This window comes from Schistocerca americana, chromosome 2 (genome assembly GCF_021461395.2).
Source record: "Schistocerca americana isolate TAMUIC-IGC-003095 chromosome 2, iqSchAmer2.1, whole genome shotgun sequence".
Classification (NCBI taxonomy): Eukaryota; Metazoa; Arthropoda; class Insecta; order Orthoptera; family Acrididae; genus Schistocerca; species Schistocerca americana.
The window spans coordinates 104,522,207-104,540,055 of NC_060120.1; positions in this window are offsets into that span (position 1 = coordinate 104,522,207).

Here is a 17,849-nt window from a genome sequence, read left to right on the forward strand (position 1 = left end):
TCATCGTCCTCCATCGGCTCCTTTCCTTGCCCCCCTTCATTTTTCCTCTCCTTCCCCCGCTTTTCTTTCTCCTCATGTCTCGGTTCCCCCCATCTGCCCTCTGCTGTGGTATGTCATATTTGTGTCAACTTTTTAGTGCAGTGTTCAAGTGAATGTTCAGTGTTGTTCGTCTTTCCAAAGCGTTGCAAACCGAAATCATGCTGTCGCTGGGTGTGAATTTTATATCTCTTGCGAGCAGAAACCAGACTGTCACCTTGTTTTTTAATTGTCTGTCTATTATTTTACCTGTCTGCTTCATATGTATTTCATTAGCATCATCAACCTTTGTTCTATGTTTTAAGTTCCACGATTTTCCGCCATGTTACCATTTAAGTCTCCGATTTTATCGCCTGTTTTTATTGTTTATTATCTTCATTCTTTTGAAACAAATTCTGTAGGCTGAAGAGCGGCATACTAAGCTGCTGCCAGCCGCCCCCTTAGGGGGGATATCGAAACTCAATAAAAAAAAGAAAAGAAAAAAAATGGACATTCATGTCTTGCTTTGGTTCTTATTACCACCTCACGAAATATGGAATACTTTTTTTGACACACTGTGTTTCTCATGGTACTTGTAACGCTGGAGAAGGAAGCTAGCGTTGGGAGCACACGCCACTGGACAGCGCCAGATGTAACCAGGCGACCCCTGGCGTCGCATTCCGTGCTGCGCGGCTCAGCTGTTGCGTAAACGTTGCATGAGACGAGAAGCAGACGCAGAAGCAGAGCCAAGCTGGGCAGGCTAAAACGGGCGCTCTGACGCACTGCACTACTCCAGCGCGCGAACCGCCTACTGCACTTAAGATTTACTAGCAGGCGCGATTTTCCAGGAGTACGCACATTTCATTACGCTTAGGTAGCTGAAGACGAAAGAGACTTTTTCAGATCTATGTTAGATTTCTACTAGTTGTTGCTGCGAGTACTTTCTTCCCAGATCACGACAGAAAGATGTGTAATTGGAAATGATCTATAGATACGGAACTATAAACTGGCTAGACGAAGGTCAAATACCAAATAGCGAACTGTGAGAGCTATACCAAAGCAAGGCATGGGTTCGGATCGTAGTAGTGATGAACAGAAGAGTGAAATCAAAAAGTGAGAGAACTACAACCGACGAGCAAGTAAGATACCGGAAAAATGCGACAGGCTAAGAGGGAGTGAAAATCTTCCGTTGCAGTGTGCTACGGCCTGCACAATGAAAGTAGTAGGACTAGAGTGCCACAAAGAAAGAAATGATCAAGGCAGGACAGTTTAGCAAGAGGGACAGTAAATAAATACGAGAAATAAAAGCTAACTCTGCTAACACTCCATTTTCTCGTTGAAATGGTTCAAATGGCTCTGAGCACTATGGGACTCAACTGCTGAGGTCATTAGTCCCCTAGAACTTAGAACTAGTTAAACCTAACTAACCTAAGGACATCGCAAACATCCATGCCCGAGGCAGGATTCGAACCTGCGACCGTAGCGGCCTTGCGGTTCCAGACTGCAGCGCCTTTAACCGCACGGCCACTTCGGCCGGCTTTTCTCGTTGAAAGAAAGAAATGTAATAGCGCTTCTGTCGGCGATGAGACCTAGTGTTTTTAGATGAAATTAACAGAAATGAAAAGGAGACTAAACGAGACTGAGGGACAGACATGCGTAAAAAAAAAGGGAGAGAGAAAGATGTGGTGTATACAGTGATAAAACGTAATTTTAGATACCTAAAGGATTGTGTACTTAAGATGTGCGAATGTTAAAACTCCTATCTGACATGTGCGATAGGTGCATGACAGTAAATCGAAGGTATAATTGCTGGAGAACAGCTGTCATATAGTGTGATAGGAAACGCAAGTTTATCCAAATGCAGTAATACGATTAGAGTTTCACAAGCACTAAATAATCTAGTGTCAAGCAAGTTAACAGGATACTAGGACGTAAATCCAGAAGAAAGGAAAGTAGATTAGAGGTGCAACCATGCAACGAAGCATCGTCGATATGGGGTTTCGGAGCCGAAGACCCGCTCGTGTACCCTTTATGACTGCACGAGACAAAGCTTTACGCCTCGTTTGGGCCTGTCAACACCGACATTGGACTATTGATGACTGGAAACATGTTGCCTGATCGGACGAATCTCGTTTTAAATTCTATCGAGCGGATGGACGTGTATGGATATGGAGACAACCTCATGACTCTATGGACCCTGCATGTCAGCTGGATACTGTTCAAGTTAGTGGAGGCTCTGTAATAGTGTTGGGCGTGTGCAGTTGGAACGATATGGGACCACTGATACGTCTAGATACAACTCTGACAGGTGACACGTACGTAAGGATCCTGTCTTGTCATCTGCATCCATTCATATCCGTTGCGAATTCCGACGGACTTGGGCAATTCCAGCAGGATAATGCGACAGTCCACACGTCCAGAATTGCTACAGAACGGTTCCAGGAAACTCGTCTGAGTTGAATCACTTCCGCTGGCTGCCGAACTCCCTAGACATGAACATTACTGAGCATATCTGAGATGACCTGCAATGTGTTGTTCAGAAGAGATCTCTACCTCTCGTACTCTTACGGATTTATGGACAGACCTGCAGGATTCGTGGTGTCAGTTCTTTCCAACACTACTTCAGATATTGGCCGAGTTCATGCCACGTCGTGTTGCGGCAGTTCTGTTTACTCGCTGGGGCTCTACACTATATTAGAAAGGTGTACCAGTTTACTACGGTATATTGATAAATTTCACTTATGGACCGTCTGACAGCAACTGAATAAAACACAATTTTAGTGCCATACGCGTTTCGCCTTTATTTTCTGCAAGGCATCATCAGTGGCCTGGAATATGTACATATGTTAGCTGTTTTATTTACATTTTTGTCACTGTGCCTATAGGTTATAAACAGTTCTGGTGGTTGGTATTTCCTATTAAGTAGTAATGTTTTGAACTGTACTTACAGGTTGCGTAGAGAGTTTCTTACATATTACAATCCTGTTGCATTTTTGGTGTTGTTCTTCTTCCTATGAGCGCCAATTTGCTGTTTTTCACATTCCACAGCACTATGCACTGAACGTTTGTTTTTATGCAATGTTTTGGTTTCTGTTGCCGACTGTCAAATGTTTTTGCCAAAGATCGAATATTACTGCCAAACTTATGAGTGTAACTATTGAAGTATCTGTGGTCTGTTCGTGTATGCATTTGTGTGTGTGTTTGTGTGTGGTATTAATTTAATTTTATTTTATTTTATTGTATTTATTTATTTATTTTTGTTTTTGTCCTGTGTATGTGTGTGTGTGTGTGTGTTTTGGTGTGATATATACTTTTTTGTGCTGTGTGTGTGTGTCTGTCTGTATTTTGGTTTTTGGTGTTACGTTTTTTTTTTTTTTTTTTTTTGGAGGGGGGGGGGGGCGGGGTCTGTGTGTGTGTGTGTGTGTGTGTGTGTGTGTGTGTGTGTGTGTGTCTGTATATATATATATATATATATATATATATATATATATATATATATTTTAAGTTATCATTTCCTTTATTAAGTGTAGTAGGGAGTCTGTGCTGATGTGTGTTTGTTCATTTATCACATGTTTGTTTTCTGCTATGGCTTTCTGGATGTGGAAGTTTTCTTGCATTTGTATAAGATGTTTGTCATGGTTGCTTATTCTCATTATTTTCATTTCTTGTTCCATGTTTGTAGGATGATGGTTGTGGTGTTTTAAATGCTCTGCAAATGTGGAATGGTTTGTTTCATACTTCCAACATCTGATATGTTCTTTGTATCTTGTTTTAAAATTCCTGCATGTCATGCCTATGTATACTGCATCACAACTTTGACATTCAAGTTTATATATTCCTGATTGTTGGAATTTGTCGCTCTTGGTAGCTGGCTGGCTTAGGTGTGATTGAAGGGTTTGCCCAGCCTTATATGCTATTTTGAAGCCCTGTCTCTTTAGGATGTTTGCAACTCTGTGTGTTAGTTATGTGTGTAGGTCATGGTGTACCATCTGGTTCTTTTCTGTGTGATGTTGTCATTGTGTGTGTTTACTGAGTGTGTTTGTAAGTTTTCAGCTTGTGAGTTCTTTTGTATTGTGGAAATGTTGTGTTTGTTTTTTATTTGTGTTTTTATTTTTTGATTGAGCCTGTGAACCACATGTGTGTCATACCCGTTGTTCCTAGCTATTTGTATGATCGTGTTCATTTCTTGTTCATAGTTTCTCTTGCTGAGTGGGATTCTGTTTAATCTATGTAACATGTGTCTTAGTGCTGCAAGTTTCTGGCTTTGGGGGTGGTTGGATGTGGAATGTATTATTGTGTCCGTGGCTGTTGGTTTTCTAAAGATGTTAAATGTATGTTTTCCATTTTCTTTTTTAATTGTAATGTCAAGAAAATTTATTTGATTTTCTTTTTCTTTTTCAAGTGTGAATTTTATGTTCTTATGAGCTTTGTTTAATTCTGAATGGAGTTCATCTATTTTTTCACTTGGTTCGTCTACCAGACAAATAATGTCATCCATGTATCTGTACCAATATATGATTTTGAAACTTTCATTTGTGGTTATCTTATCAAATATCTGATTTTCAAGGTGACTGATGAAAATGTTTGCTAGTGTTCCTGATATTGGGGATCCCATGGGCAGTCCATCAGTTTGTAGATAATATTCTTCCTCAAACTGAAAGTCGTTTTGTTCAGTTGTCAGTCTGAGCATATCTGTTATTTCTTTTATTGCGTCTGTGGTGAGGTTGCTGTGGGATGAGAGATTTTGTTCTATGATTTCTATTGTTTCTGTGATAGGGATGGAGGTATACATATTTTCTATATCGAATGAAATCAGTGATGCTGTGTGTGGTACCATGCAGGAATTTTGAAACAAGATACAAAGAACATATCAGATGTTGGAAGTATGAAACAAACCATTCCACATTTGCAGAGCATTTAAAACACTACAACCATCATCCTACAAACATGGAACAAGAAATGAAAATAATGAGAATAAGCAACCATGACAAACATCTTATACAAATGCAAGAAAACTTCCACATCCAGAAAGCCATAGCAGAAAACAAACATGTGATAAATGAACAAACACACATCAGCACGGGCTCCCTACTACACTTAATAAAGGAAATGATAACTTAAAAATAATATATATATATATATATATATATATATATATATATATACAGACACACACACACACACACACACACACACACACACACACACACACACACACACACACAGACCCCGCCCCCCCCCCCCTCCAAAAAAAAAAAAAAAAAAAAAAAACCTAACACCAAAAACCAAAATACAGACAGACACACACACACAGCACAAAAAAGTATATATCACACCAAAACACACACACACATACACAGGACAAAAACAAAAATAAATAAATAAATACAATAAAATAAAATTAAATTAAATTAATACCACACACAAACACACACACAAATGCATACACGAACAGACCACAGATACTTCAATAGTTACACTCATAAGTTTGGCAGTAATATTCGATCTTTGGCAAAAACATTTGACAGTCGGCAACAGAAACCAAAACATTGCATAAAAACAAACGTTCAGTGCATAGTGCTGTGGAATGTGAAAAACAGCAAATTGGCGCTCATAAGAAGAAGAACAACACCAAAAATGCAACAGGATTGTAATATGTAAGAAACTCTCTACGCAACCTGTAAGTACAGTTCAAAACATTACTACTTAATAGGAAATACCAACCACCAGAACTGTTTATAACCTATAGGCATAGTGACAAAAATGTAAATAAAACAGCTAACATATGTACATATTCCAGGCCACTGATGATGCCTTGCAGAAAATAAAGGCGAAACGCGTATGGCACTAAAATTGTGTTTTATTCAGTTGCTGTCAGACGGTCCATAAGTGAAATTTATCAATATACCGTAGTATTACGCGCAACTGAGGAGGACAGGACCACAAAAGTTCAAGTGTACCAGTATCTTTGGTTCTTCAGTGTACATATATTCGGTTACCGCACCATTCGAGCATAACATGTTTCAAATTCTTTTTTTGGGTGACCATGCTACTGGAAACTGCATTAACTGATTTAAGAAATAATTAATTCTGGCACTGTATGAACCCTGAAATGCGTTTCTTCGTCGTGGTACAACGTTCTTCTTATTCAGTTAAAAATCATGTAATAGGTTTTTTCCTTCGGTTTCTTGTTCAGAATGAATATTTTACATCTGCATGCAAATTTCACAAGAATTTTCGCCTTTGATGCTGATGTAACAAATAAAAAATGGCCAAGTGCGAGTAGAACTGAGTCACTGAGGGCTCAGTAGAAACTTGATTATGTGTATAGACAGTTCATCCATCCCGGCAATCGAGAATCTAGAATATTTTTTCTGTTGTCGAGACTGATTCAGGTAAGATATTGGTCTCAGGGATTCCAGGATTTTTGTGAATGTTATAATTTCTAGTTTAAAGTCGCACAACAAATGACAAAAGAAATACTTTTCCATGTGTTGTAGAAACAAATTAACAATTTTCTGATTTTTTGTTTTAGTTGTACTGTGAAATCTTTCTTATTGCTAAATTTCAAGATTCTACGTCAAGGAGAAGCACACTATAGGCCTTAATGAGTGAATTTGCTAGTATCAAAATATCTGACATAAATGATCAAATTTTTGTTGTATTGACTTAGAAGCTTACTTGTATTACACCGCCAAGTGACTATAGACCCTAATAATTTACATAAATTTCAACTTCAACGCCAACCTGGTCTTGGGATAGAGGGGGCTTCACAGACGGACGGGCAGGCAAACAGCCAGATAAGAAATGACAAAACTTTTTCACGTGTTATATGATTTCGAATTCACAATGTTCGGATTTTTAATTTTACTTGTACAGTGAAACCTTGCTTCTTGTCAAATATCATGATTCTATACCATCGGAGAGTACCCTACAGGTTTTGACGTGTAAATTTGCCAGTATCAAGACATGTGATATAAATTGAGCTTCGGCTTTTTAGACCATGAAGGAACTGTAGACACCATTATGTGACGTAAATGTCAACTTGACACGTCTATGCGTTCCTGAGACAAAAGTTTTTGCCTCAGTCGGACAGAAACACTGACAGACAGATAGACAATTGGCAATAAAGTGATCTTATAAGAGCTCCGTTTAACCGATTGAGGTGATGAGCCATAAAAATTAGCAACAAAACGATTGTCGAAAGTAAAAGTTACGTAAAATATGTAATCAGAAAACACATACCTTTACAAGCCAAAACAGAAGAATTGAATAAGATGTAGTGTGTACGGTGACGAAAAAACGCAGTTCGGTATTTGAGTACAGTTATTGCTCTGAATGAAGTGTAGCCAAACTATATAATTTTATTTATTGAATGCTTATATGTAGTTTAAAAGTTTTCTGTGGGAGACATGTCACGATGTATGTAAAGCCCTCTATTGGTTAAGTTCTTACGATCGGTGCGCGCCTACATAAGATCCTAGCGGCCGACCCAACAGAGAGCGCTGTTCATTGATCTGTCTCTTTTTTCAGCTGTCATATAGACATTTTATCTTTCATAAGTAATTTATAGGTTGCCACAGGCAATGTATTACGCTATATTAATTGTTGACCGTAAATTCACCATAAAAAAGGGTCGGACCTATACTCTTCATATATTTTCTTTTAATAATTTTACATGGGTAACTGCATTCATCTTTTAATGTATCACAATTGGTTTCTATGATAATCATCAATTTTAATAAGTCTGCTACATGCATTTTATCTAATGTGCTTCTATCAGATTATGTTTTTGCGTAAATGATGGCTACATATAAGCATACCCACAATAGCGACGTCTAGGGAGGGTGTAGGCAAACAGGTTTCTGGATGCTACTGTACTTCAGTAGCTAGTTGACAATAATCACTATGTGGACGATGTAGCCTATTCTACACCATAGTTTAAATCTATGTGACGATGCTATGCTGATTATATTTATATGTTTTGACGATGCTATTATGGCCATATCACTTTAGGACACGGTGTAAAAAAGGTAGTTATACCATATTTTATCTGTACATTACCCTGGTGTATGACAGTATATTGTGATACATATTGCTGTTTTATGTTAAAAGACACACTGCTCACTAGATGTATATATTTATATATTTTAGATCTGAAGATGGTCATCACAAACTGAAACCGGTCATCGTCTAAACAATTCATTTGTGATCAGAGACTGTAATAAAAAAGCATATTCATTAATCAATATTTTTTTACCCCCGCTGGCAATGAAGCTTCCAGCAGGACAATACTGCACTGACAGTCAATAGTATTGACCACAGCCTGCCGGGGGCCGTGAGGGAGCGAGGTATAGGACTGTTTCCGCAAACCCAGCTGCGCCCCTTGCAGGCGTTCTTCTGAGCTGCCTACTGCAGATTACTGGCATTCAAGTGAAGTGAAGAGGCAACAAGTGTCGTGTTCGAAACACAGTTGACAACTTCATGAACTTGAAATCCGGGAAGAATTTCTGTCACTTGTGTATCCTCTAATATGAGCGATACGCTCCTGCGGCCATCAATCACGTGTTTATGATGACGGCCGTCAGACGGAACAAAACCGTTATGTAATAACGTGCGCTGACCTCGGCGGCAGCTGTTTCTGGGACGCGCGCCATTCACACCGCTGGTGTAATATTTGCGCCTGCTGCGGTGCGCTAAGCGAACTTCATGGCGCCTACTGGGAGTGGTGCATGCAATTTATGCATGCAGTAGGGACACCGTAACACAAACGAGTCACGTACTGTCTGCTGCGAAAGTTGTTACAATTTGATAGCTACAGCGCCCCTAGCGCTCCAAGCGATGAGAAAGATGACAGTCACATACGGTAATGATAATGTTCTAGTTCTTTTCTCCTTAATTATCGAAACAGCGCATTAGTGAACTACGAAGACACATGATTATTGTAAAATGAAATTAAAAACATCCGAGTCTCACTGATTCAATGATATAACCTACAACTTTTTCATGAAGAAATATTTACGAATATGTGCAGAATTGCTCTTTTGAAAGGAGAAAAATAAACACATATGTCATGCACGAGAAGCACATACTCAAATGGGTCTGAACACTATGGGACCTAACATCTGAGGTCATCAGTCCCCTAGAACTTAGAACTACTTAAACCTAACTAACCTAAGGACATCACACACATCCATGCCCGAGGCAGGATTCGAACCCGCGACCGTAGCTGTCGCGCGGTTCCAGACTGGAGCGCCTAGAACCGCTCGGCCACACCCGCCGGCTAGGACATACTCGTATTTCTGTTGATGTCTGTTCTTTTTATGATAGTCGCTTTATGTGACGTGTAAAAATTTACTATAGAAAATCGACTTTCAAACACCCAAATATTTTCCTAAATGTAATTACTTATGCGTCGCAAGAAGTACAAGATCAGTTGGCACAAGTAATACAAGAATTACATATTTCAGAGGAGACTCGCGCTCCAATACGGGAAGAGGAACTTAGAATTACGGAAAAGCCACAAAATAATAACACAGGGCATTTCGGAAATTATGAAAGAAATTGGCAAGGTGCACCGAATTTAGAGATGGAACCGCCGAAAAGAAGTAACAATGACCGATATGCGACTTGCCGACATGATGATTTTGATTGTAAGCTGTTTATTACTAACGTAAATTCAAAACATTTAAGAATTCCGGCAACGACATACATCCACAAGCGTGGCTTCATCAATTCTCTCATTGTTTTCCTCCCAACTGGTCATTAGAGCACAGATTAGAATTTATGTGTGGCTATTTAGAGAATGAACCAGCTGAAAGAATGCGATCGGTCATTCACGATTGTCACAGTGAAGGAGAATTTTATCATGCCTTTCTCTCAGCATATTGGTCTCAAGCTACACAAGACAGAGTAAAACATAGCATCATAATGATGAAATATTTCGAACAATTTGAATTTTCCAAGACATGTTGCACAAGAATCAGTACCTGTCAAACCCATACAGACCCTCAGAACTCATCCGCATTTGCTTAAGGGGCTCCGGAACGCCCTATACTTGCAATGTTAAAATAACGCTTACAAATTACATCTTTCCTCACAAAGTATTTGAGGTAGGAAGTTGAACTTTTTACAGATTATTTATTGGAATATGGGCTACAACGTAACACAGGGATTTTACAAAATTTTAGTTCAGTTATTAAAGATGATTTTTTTTCAATTGTAATGAAAATTCACAACATTTTTTTGCAATTTATTATTTATATATTAAAAAGTATACAGTTTTTTGGAAAACGGCTGTGTTAAATTATGCAGAAGATACTGTGTAACATTTACTGAACGTTTGAAACAAATATGTTTGGAAGATCCTTAGAAAACATGTAATTAGTATGAGAAAATAAAAGTTTTGGGAATCGAGCGACAAAGATTGGATTAACTTTTAGTGCATTCCAGGTCCATAGGCTGGATTATCTTCATCCTCTGCAAACTCCTTCTCCAGCTTCCTCTTGTTCCTCCTCCTGTTTACTCTTGCTTGTATTTCTAGACTCTTTACAGCCCTGTCTGCAGCCCGAAGGCGTTCCTTGTCTAAAGCAAGCATCGCTCGTTGTTGTGTTCGTAGATTTTGCTACCATTTTCTTCAGTTGCAGTTACTGCAACACTGTTCCAAAAGGTGGTCATGTATGAACACTTATCACATTTCAGTTGTATTTCACTAGCAAGTCCTACGTGCTTTATTATGGAGAGTTCCAGACCAACTTCACTACAATGAATACATCTTACACAATTTGAAAAAATTCCTTTGAGAACCGACATATCAAATATTTCATTCACATCCGATTCGCCCATAAAACATTCATAGTTTTCACTCATTGAACCAAGCTTCTTCTGTGAAGTATTTTCTTTCGCACTTTGACTGCTATGGGCAGGTGTACTTGAGAGGTTAGGTTCACTCACTTGGTTATCGTCTTTATTGTTTACAGTAATAACACATACCTTTGGCTTTCCAACATTTCTCCCTTTCTTAAAAGCCTTCAGAGGATTTCTAATAACTTTACTTTTACTCATTATTATACTTCAATAAAACAGAGACTCAAGAAACAGAATTACGAATATTTTCGAGATAACGACAGAGTAAATAAACATGAATCAATCGACAATCAAACCAGCGATATATATTGAACCATCACAGGTTAGCCACAACACATACTTTATCTCACATCACTAAAATGTACCTGATGAACACGCACGTTAATAATAAGACCATTTGACAGCAGTTTAACAGCGCCACAGTGGGTCACGCCCATGTAGAACACATTTCAAAAAAAATTTAAAAATGGTTGTAGTCTTCGGAATTGAATAAATTATATATCTATTAAAAGGTAATAGTCTGCAGATTCAGAAAACGCAAAAAAGTAAAAATTGAACTTTTCATGATTTTGAGCCTTTCCGGAGCCCCTTAATCAAATTGCTTGCACATTTACGACATATCATTTTGGCAGGACGTTGCAAAGACGACATTGAAGCTTTTCAGGGACTCTTACAAGAATTGGAAATTGACACTGACAAACGCGGGACGCGAAAACAGGAACACAACAATTACAGGTCACATCCGTCACAATTCGGCGATGAAAGAAATAATAACTGTACTCGACAAAATGCTAATAGTTACAGGGAAGGATCACCTCTCTGCTGTAATGACTATCACAGAGACAATCAGAGAAACAGATAATATGGGGACTAAAATAATTATTATCAAGGGAGACAGAATAACTTCAGACGCAACGGTCCACGCAGTTACGATTCCGGGAGATATTCTCCACCATATGACCGACAAAAAAGAAACTATGTAAACTACCGACAAAACGACGGCCCTGAATTTCTTCAGAACTGGCGGGATTCAAACAGGGCCAGGGCCTTTTCGACAAGGTGAATTTGTAGAAGTTAGGTCTCCAAATCCCAATAACGACGCGCGCCAACAAAGAGACAATAGGCAATGACTCACAGCGCTGGCAGCCACAAAACGTACTTATGAAGCTGACGACGTAGCTGCCGTGGCTAGTAATTACGTAAAAATGGAAGACATTAGGGGCATCTTACTCCAGGAATACGACGTAAAACATAACAACATTGCATATCCTGCAATTCACATTACAGTAAATCACGTAAAATTTACGGCAGTACTTGACTCTGGCAGTCCCATTTCAGTAATTAGTGAAACAGCCTTTAGCAAATGCAACAAATCGAACTATTGCCCCACACTTCCGTTGCGTAAGATTAAATTACAAGATGCAATCGTTGGAAAAAGTGTGGATGTACGCCAACAAACCGACTTAGAATCCTTTTGTCAAAGCCACAGTTTCTCTATGAACTTTCTTATCGTTCCATTACTGTCAACAGAAATTATATTGGGAATAGACTTTTTGAATGAATACAAAGCAATCTTAAACTTTCACGATGCTGAAATAAGTTTAGAGAAAGAAGGTAAGTCAATAGCTTTGAAATTTGAAGATTGGCTCTCAAACCATGACGAGGAAATTAATCGGCTTTACCTTCTGTTAGACAACAGTTCGGAATTTTCGACGGAACTTGACACTAACAATCACTCTGCAAGTATTGACAGGGTTGATATCGACGGCGTATTTGATACTGAGTTAATTCAGAATGAAATTCAAACAATTGAAAATTGTAATGACACTGATAGGCAGGACGTTATTGAGATTTTACAAGCACATTCCATAGTTTTTACTCACAAAATAGGAACAATCAAGGGATTTCAATACCAATTTCGTGTTCGTGAGCATACTAAATTTTGCGTTAGACCATATGTAATTCCAGCACATTATAGGGACCGTGTTAGAGCAGAAATACAATCTATGCTTGACGAGGGCATTACTGAGCCTGCAGTAAGCTCATACAACAATCCATTACATGTTGTTGAGAAGAAAAATGGATCGATCAGGCTTATCTTAGATTCGAGGCAAATCAATTCTATCATTATTCCTGAAACAGAGAGGCCGCAAACGATGGAAGAACTTCTTCAAAATTTTAATGGTGTAAAAGTGTTGTCTTCTGTTGATCACAGATCCAGCTTTTATCAGATCGAACTTCATCCAGAATGTAGAAAATACACAGCTTTTCTTTGTTTCGGCGTTTGTTATCAATTTCGGAAACTTCCTTTTGGTTTGAACATTTCTTCGGCAGCATTCATTCGCGGGCTAAATTCCATATTACCTGAGTTCTTAAAACGTCACATCACCTTATATGTGGACGATATTCTAATATCAGAAGCCTCATGGGAACAACATAATCGCATCCTCAACAGTGTGTTACATATTTTTGCAGAATCTGGAATTACAGTTAACTTGGAAAAGTCTGAATTCGGTAGGTCAAAGGTGAGGTTTTTGGGACATATTATTTCTTCTGAAGGCATTCAGCCGGATCCTGAAAAGTTAGAAGCTATCAGAGCCATTCCAGTTCCATCCACAAAAAAACAAATCCGCAGTTTTCTAGGTCTCGTAAATTTTTACCGTCATTTTCGGAATATGCAAATTCTAGTTACACCAAAACTTTGTTCTCTCACTGGAAAAAATACTAATTGGAACTGGGACGAACAAGCACAGTTGGAATTCAATTCTTTGAAAGAAGCGCTACTTAACGCGCCAATACTAGCTCATCCAGATCTGTCACAAGATTTCTGCCTTAGCACGGATTCTTCTAAAGTCGGTCTTGGTGCCCATTTATTTCAAGAAGCCATAGAAAATGACACTACTGTTCAGAAAACCACTGCTTTTGCTAGCCGAGTGCTAACAAAATGAAAAAAATTATTCCGTTGCTGAATTAGAAGCTTTAGCTATCGTTTGGTCATTTAACAAATTCCGTTTCTTTCCTTCTGGTAACCACGTAAAGATATACAGTGATCATCGTGCATTACAATTTCTTATGTCTTCAAAATTAAATCATGACAGGTTAAAACGTTGGGCATTGTTTCTGCAAGAATTCCACTTCACAATAGTCTGCATTCCCGGCAAGGAGAACATTGTTGCGGACGCACTGTCACGCGCACCGGCTGGGCTTGAGAAAAGTAACACAGAAGGCAACCTCGAGAAAAATTTCAGTATTATTTACATTCTGAAAGGCGTCTTTGAAAACTTCATTACCACATCTTTAAAGGACATTGCCCATGAACAAGATAAAGATCCGATTTGGAAAGACATCAAAAGCAAATGGCATGAAAAGACACACACACAGATTCGGCAGTATTATCTGGTTAGAAACAACATACTGTTCAAATGCTGCACTGTTGATGACAAGCTTTGGGTACTTTGCATTCCTGACGATTTTGTTAATAAGCTCATTTGGAACATTCATTTCAGCTACGCACATTTTGGTCCACGAAAATGTTGTCATATTCTTCGGACGACTTGTTATTTTAACAATATGGAAAAGAGAATTCGAAGAGTCTTGTCTATTTGTAAACTTTGTCAAAAAGCTAAACCATCTACTATCTCACATCGTGCTCCGTTGTTTCCTATCATTCCTTCTAAATTAAAAGAATTTGCTGCTGTTGATCTCTTGGGACCCCTTGTCAGAACATCTAATGGATTTTCGTATGTTCTAGTCGCTGTTGAACTCACTTCAAAATTTGTTTATATCACACCGTTACGTAAAGCCACTGGACGGTCTGTATCCAACGCCTTTGTTAAAAATTTCTTACGTGAAGTTGGACACGTTACTAAAGTCATTTCAGATAACGGACCGCAATTCAGATCTGCTGTTTGGTCACGCATGCTTCGGAATCATAAAATCAAACCTGTTTTTATTTCATTGTACTCACCACATTGTAACACGTCTGAACGGATTATGAAAGAAATCAATAAGCTTTGCAGACTTTATTGTCTCAGAAAGCATCAGCATTGGGACAGATACTTAAACTTACTTCGAAACGTGTTGAACGAAATGCCTCATGACTCCACTGCTTTACCACCTATTCTTGTACTGATGAATGAAGAACCACCGAACAGAATCAGAGAGCTTGTACCTTTTCCGAATACACGTAAACTTCGACGCAAAGACATAATTGATTTGGCTATTAATAATATATATTCTGCTGCAGACAAAAGGAGAAAACTACACGGTAATGAGTCACCCAACATTACCGCTGGATATATTTCGTAAACCACATCAAATACTGACGAACCGATTCCACAGACCGAACGTGAGGAGAGGGGCTAGTGTAATTGTTTAATACAAACCATACAAAAATGCACGGAAGTATGTTTTTTAACACAAACCTACGTTTTTTGAAATGGAACCACGTTAGTTTTGGTAGCAGATCTGAACATATAAACAAATACGTAATCAGTGCTGTTTGTTGCATTGTAAAATGTTAATTACATCCGGAGATATTGTAACCTAAAGTTGACGCTTGAGTACCACTCCTCCGCTGTTCGATCGTGTGTATCGTAGAGCACCGAATTGCGTAAGGATCCAAAGGGAACGGTGATGGACCTTAGGTACAGAAGAGACTGGAACAGCACATTACGTCCACATGATAACACCTTTCTATTGGTCTTTTTCACTGACGCACATGTACATTACCATGACGTGGAGGACGCATAAATTGGCCAGCCCGTTCTCCTGATCTTACACCTCTGGACTTCTTTCTGTGGGGTACCGTGATGTGCCTACAACCCCAGAGGATATGAAACAACGTATTGTGGCAGCCTGCGGCGACGTTACACCAGATGTACTGCGGCGTTTACGACATTCATTACGCCAGAAATTGCAATTGTGTGCAGCAAATGATGGCCACCACATTGAACATCTATTGGCCTGACACGTCGGGACACACTCTATTCCACTCCGTAATCGAAAACGGAAACCACGTGTGTACGTGTACCTCACCCCTCATGGTAATGTACATGTGCGTCAGTGAAAAAGACCAATAAAAAGCTGTTAGCATGTGGACGTAATGTGCTGTTCCAGTCTCTTCTGTACCTAAGGTCCATCACCGTTCCCTTTGGATCCCTACGTAATTCGGTGCTCTCCGATACACACGATCGAACAGCGGAGGAGTGGTACTCAAGCGTCAAATTTAGGTTACAATATCTCCGGATGTAATTAACATTTTACAATGCAACGAACGGCACTGATTACGTATTTGTTTATATGTTCAGATGTGCTAACAAAACTACCGGGGTTCCATTTAAAAAAACGTATGTTTGTGCTAAAAAACATACTTCCGTGCATTTTTTATGGTTGGTATTAACCAATTACACTAGCCCCTCTCCAAACGTTCGGTCTGTGCAATCGATTCGTCAGTATTTGATGTGGTTGACGAAATATATCCAGCGGTAATGTTAGGCGACTCACCCTGTATATTGGTCAGAAACTTCTCGTTATAGCTCATTCATTGTCACATAGAAGAAACACTTGAGTCACAAATTCTTTCTGGTTTACAATGGACCTTACAGAATCCGACGTATACCACATGATAATAGCGTTGAAGTTGAAACTCTGCGTACTAGGAAGAGTAAAGGTTTACACCATATTTCACATGAAAAACCGTTTATTGAAAAATAATCTGATTTTAACTTAGTCTTTACTATAAAATTTTTCAGTTCACGCCACTAGTACGCTTTGTCACACTTAGAAACTGTTAACATGCAACAGTGTTTTGAAGGTAACTATCCAGTCTAGAACCTAGGGAACATATTTAGACAGTAATTACGAATGCATTGTTATAGTGAACAGACGACACAGTATTATTGTGTGTGTACATTCTTGCTTGTTAGTTGCATGATTACACAACGACTATAAGGCTCACATACTTCGAACATACACCGGTAATGCTAATGAGATTTTAATGCAACATTTTGGTTTACTAGAAAATACATTCTGGATTTCAAGTACTTTCTGAGAGATACCAGATGACACAATGGTTAGTTTATTTGACAGCTACATGATTATATCACGACGTTACTAATGAGTGACACAATTTATGTTATTGCTTTTGCGCTGTATCTGTTTCATATCTGCACAGTTTTTTTGAATTCTTCTGGAAAGTAAAACATGTATTAATAATAACTTTTGTGGTATAGCTACAATGAGACAGCCTTTTCTGTAGCACAACAATACTTTACAGTATAGCACTTTCTTGATCACGGTAATGTACGCAATAACTACGATATCTATACGCATAGCATTTCACTTTTGTTTATTACGAGGTAAATACATTGACTTCTGCAGAATTTTGCTTACAGAGGACGATAACTACAACACTTCCCCAGACAGAATTATCTTACAAGACGCACAGTTTAGCGCTACAGTACACGTATTTGAGTGATTAATTGTGTACTTAAAACATTTATTTTTAAAGATTTTGAATTACAAAGATACAAAGGTTTTCCGTGATATATTTCATTCCATTGCTGTAATCTGTAACACCTGTGGGTATAATTACACTAATCCTCAGGGGGGTACACGCTTACTTTGTGTATCATGTGTCTGGCAAGCACAAGGACCCCTAGCTAATATGGTATTTGCTTACAGAACTTTACACATTGGTACCATATTTCTGTAACACATAAATTACACAGCTATCTGATCATTGAACTGAGAGAGACAAACATTTTTTTTACGTCAGTGACAGATGTTTACGTAACTACACAGTTGGAGAACTTAACACTTATGAAATTGTATTTCATCTGTACTTTCTGAACTGTTCACATTTTTTTGGAACCATTTGATACTATGAGAGCTTTGAATGATGTGTTTGGTATGGGATCATGATTTTTAAAGTACGTTTGAGGTAGATGACACTATTGAAATGAGCA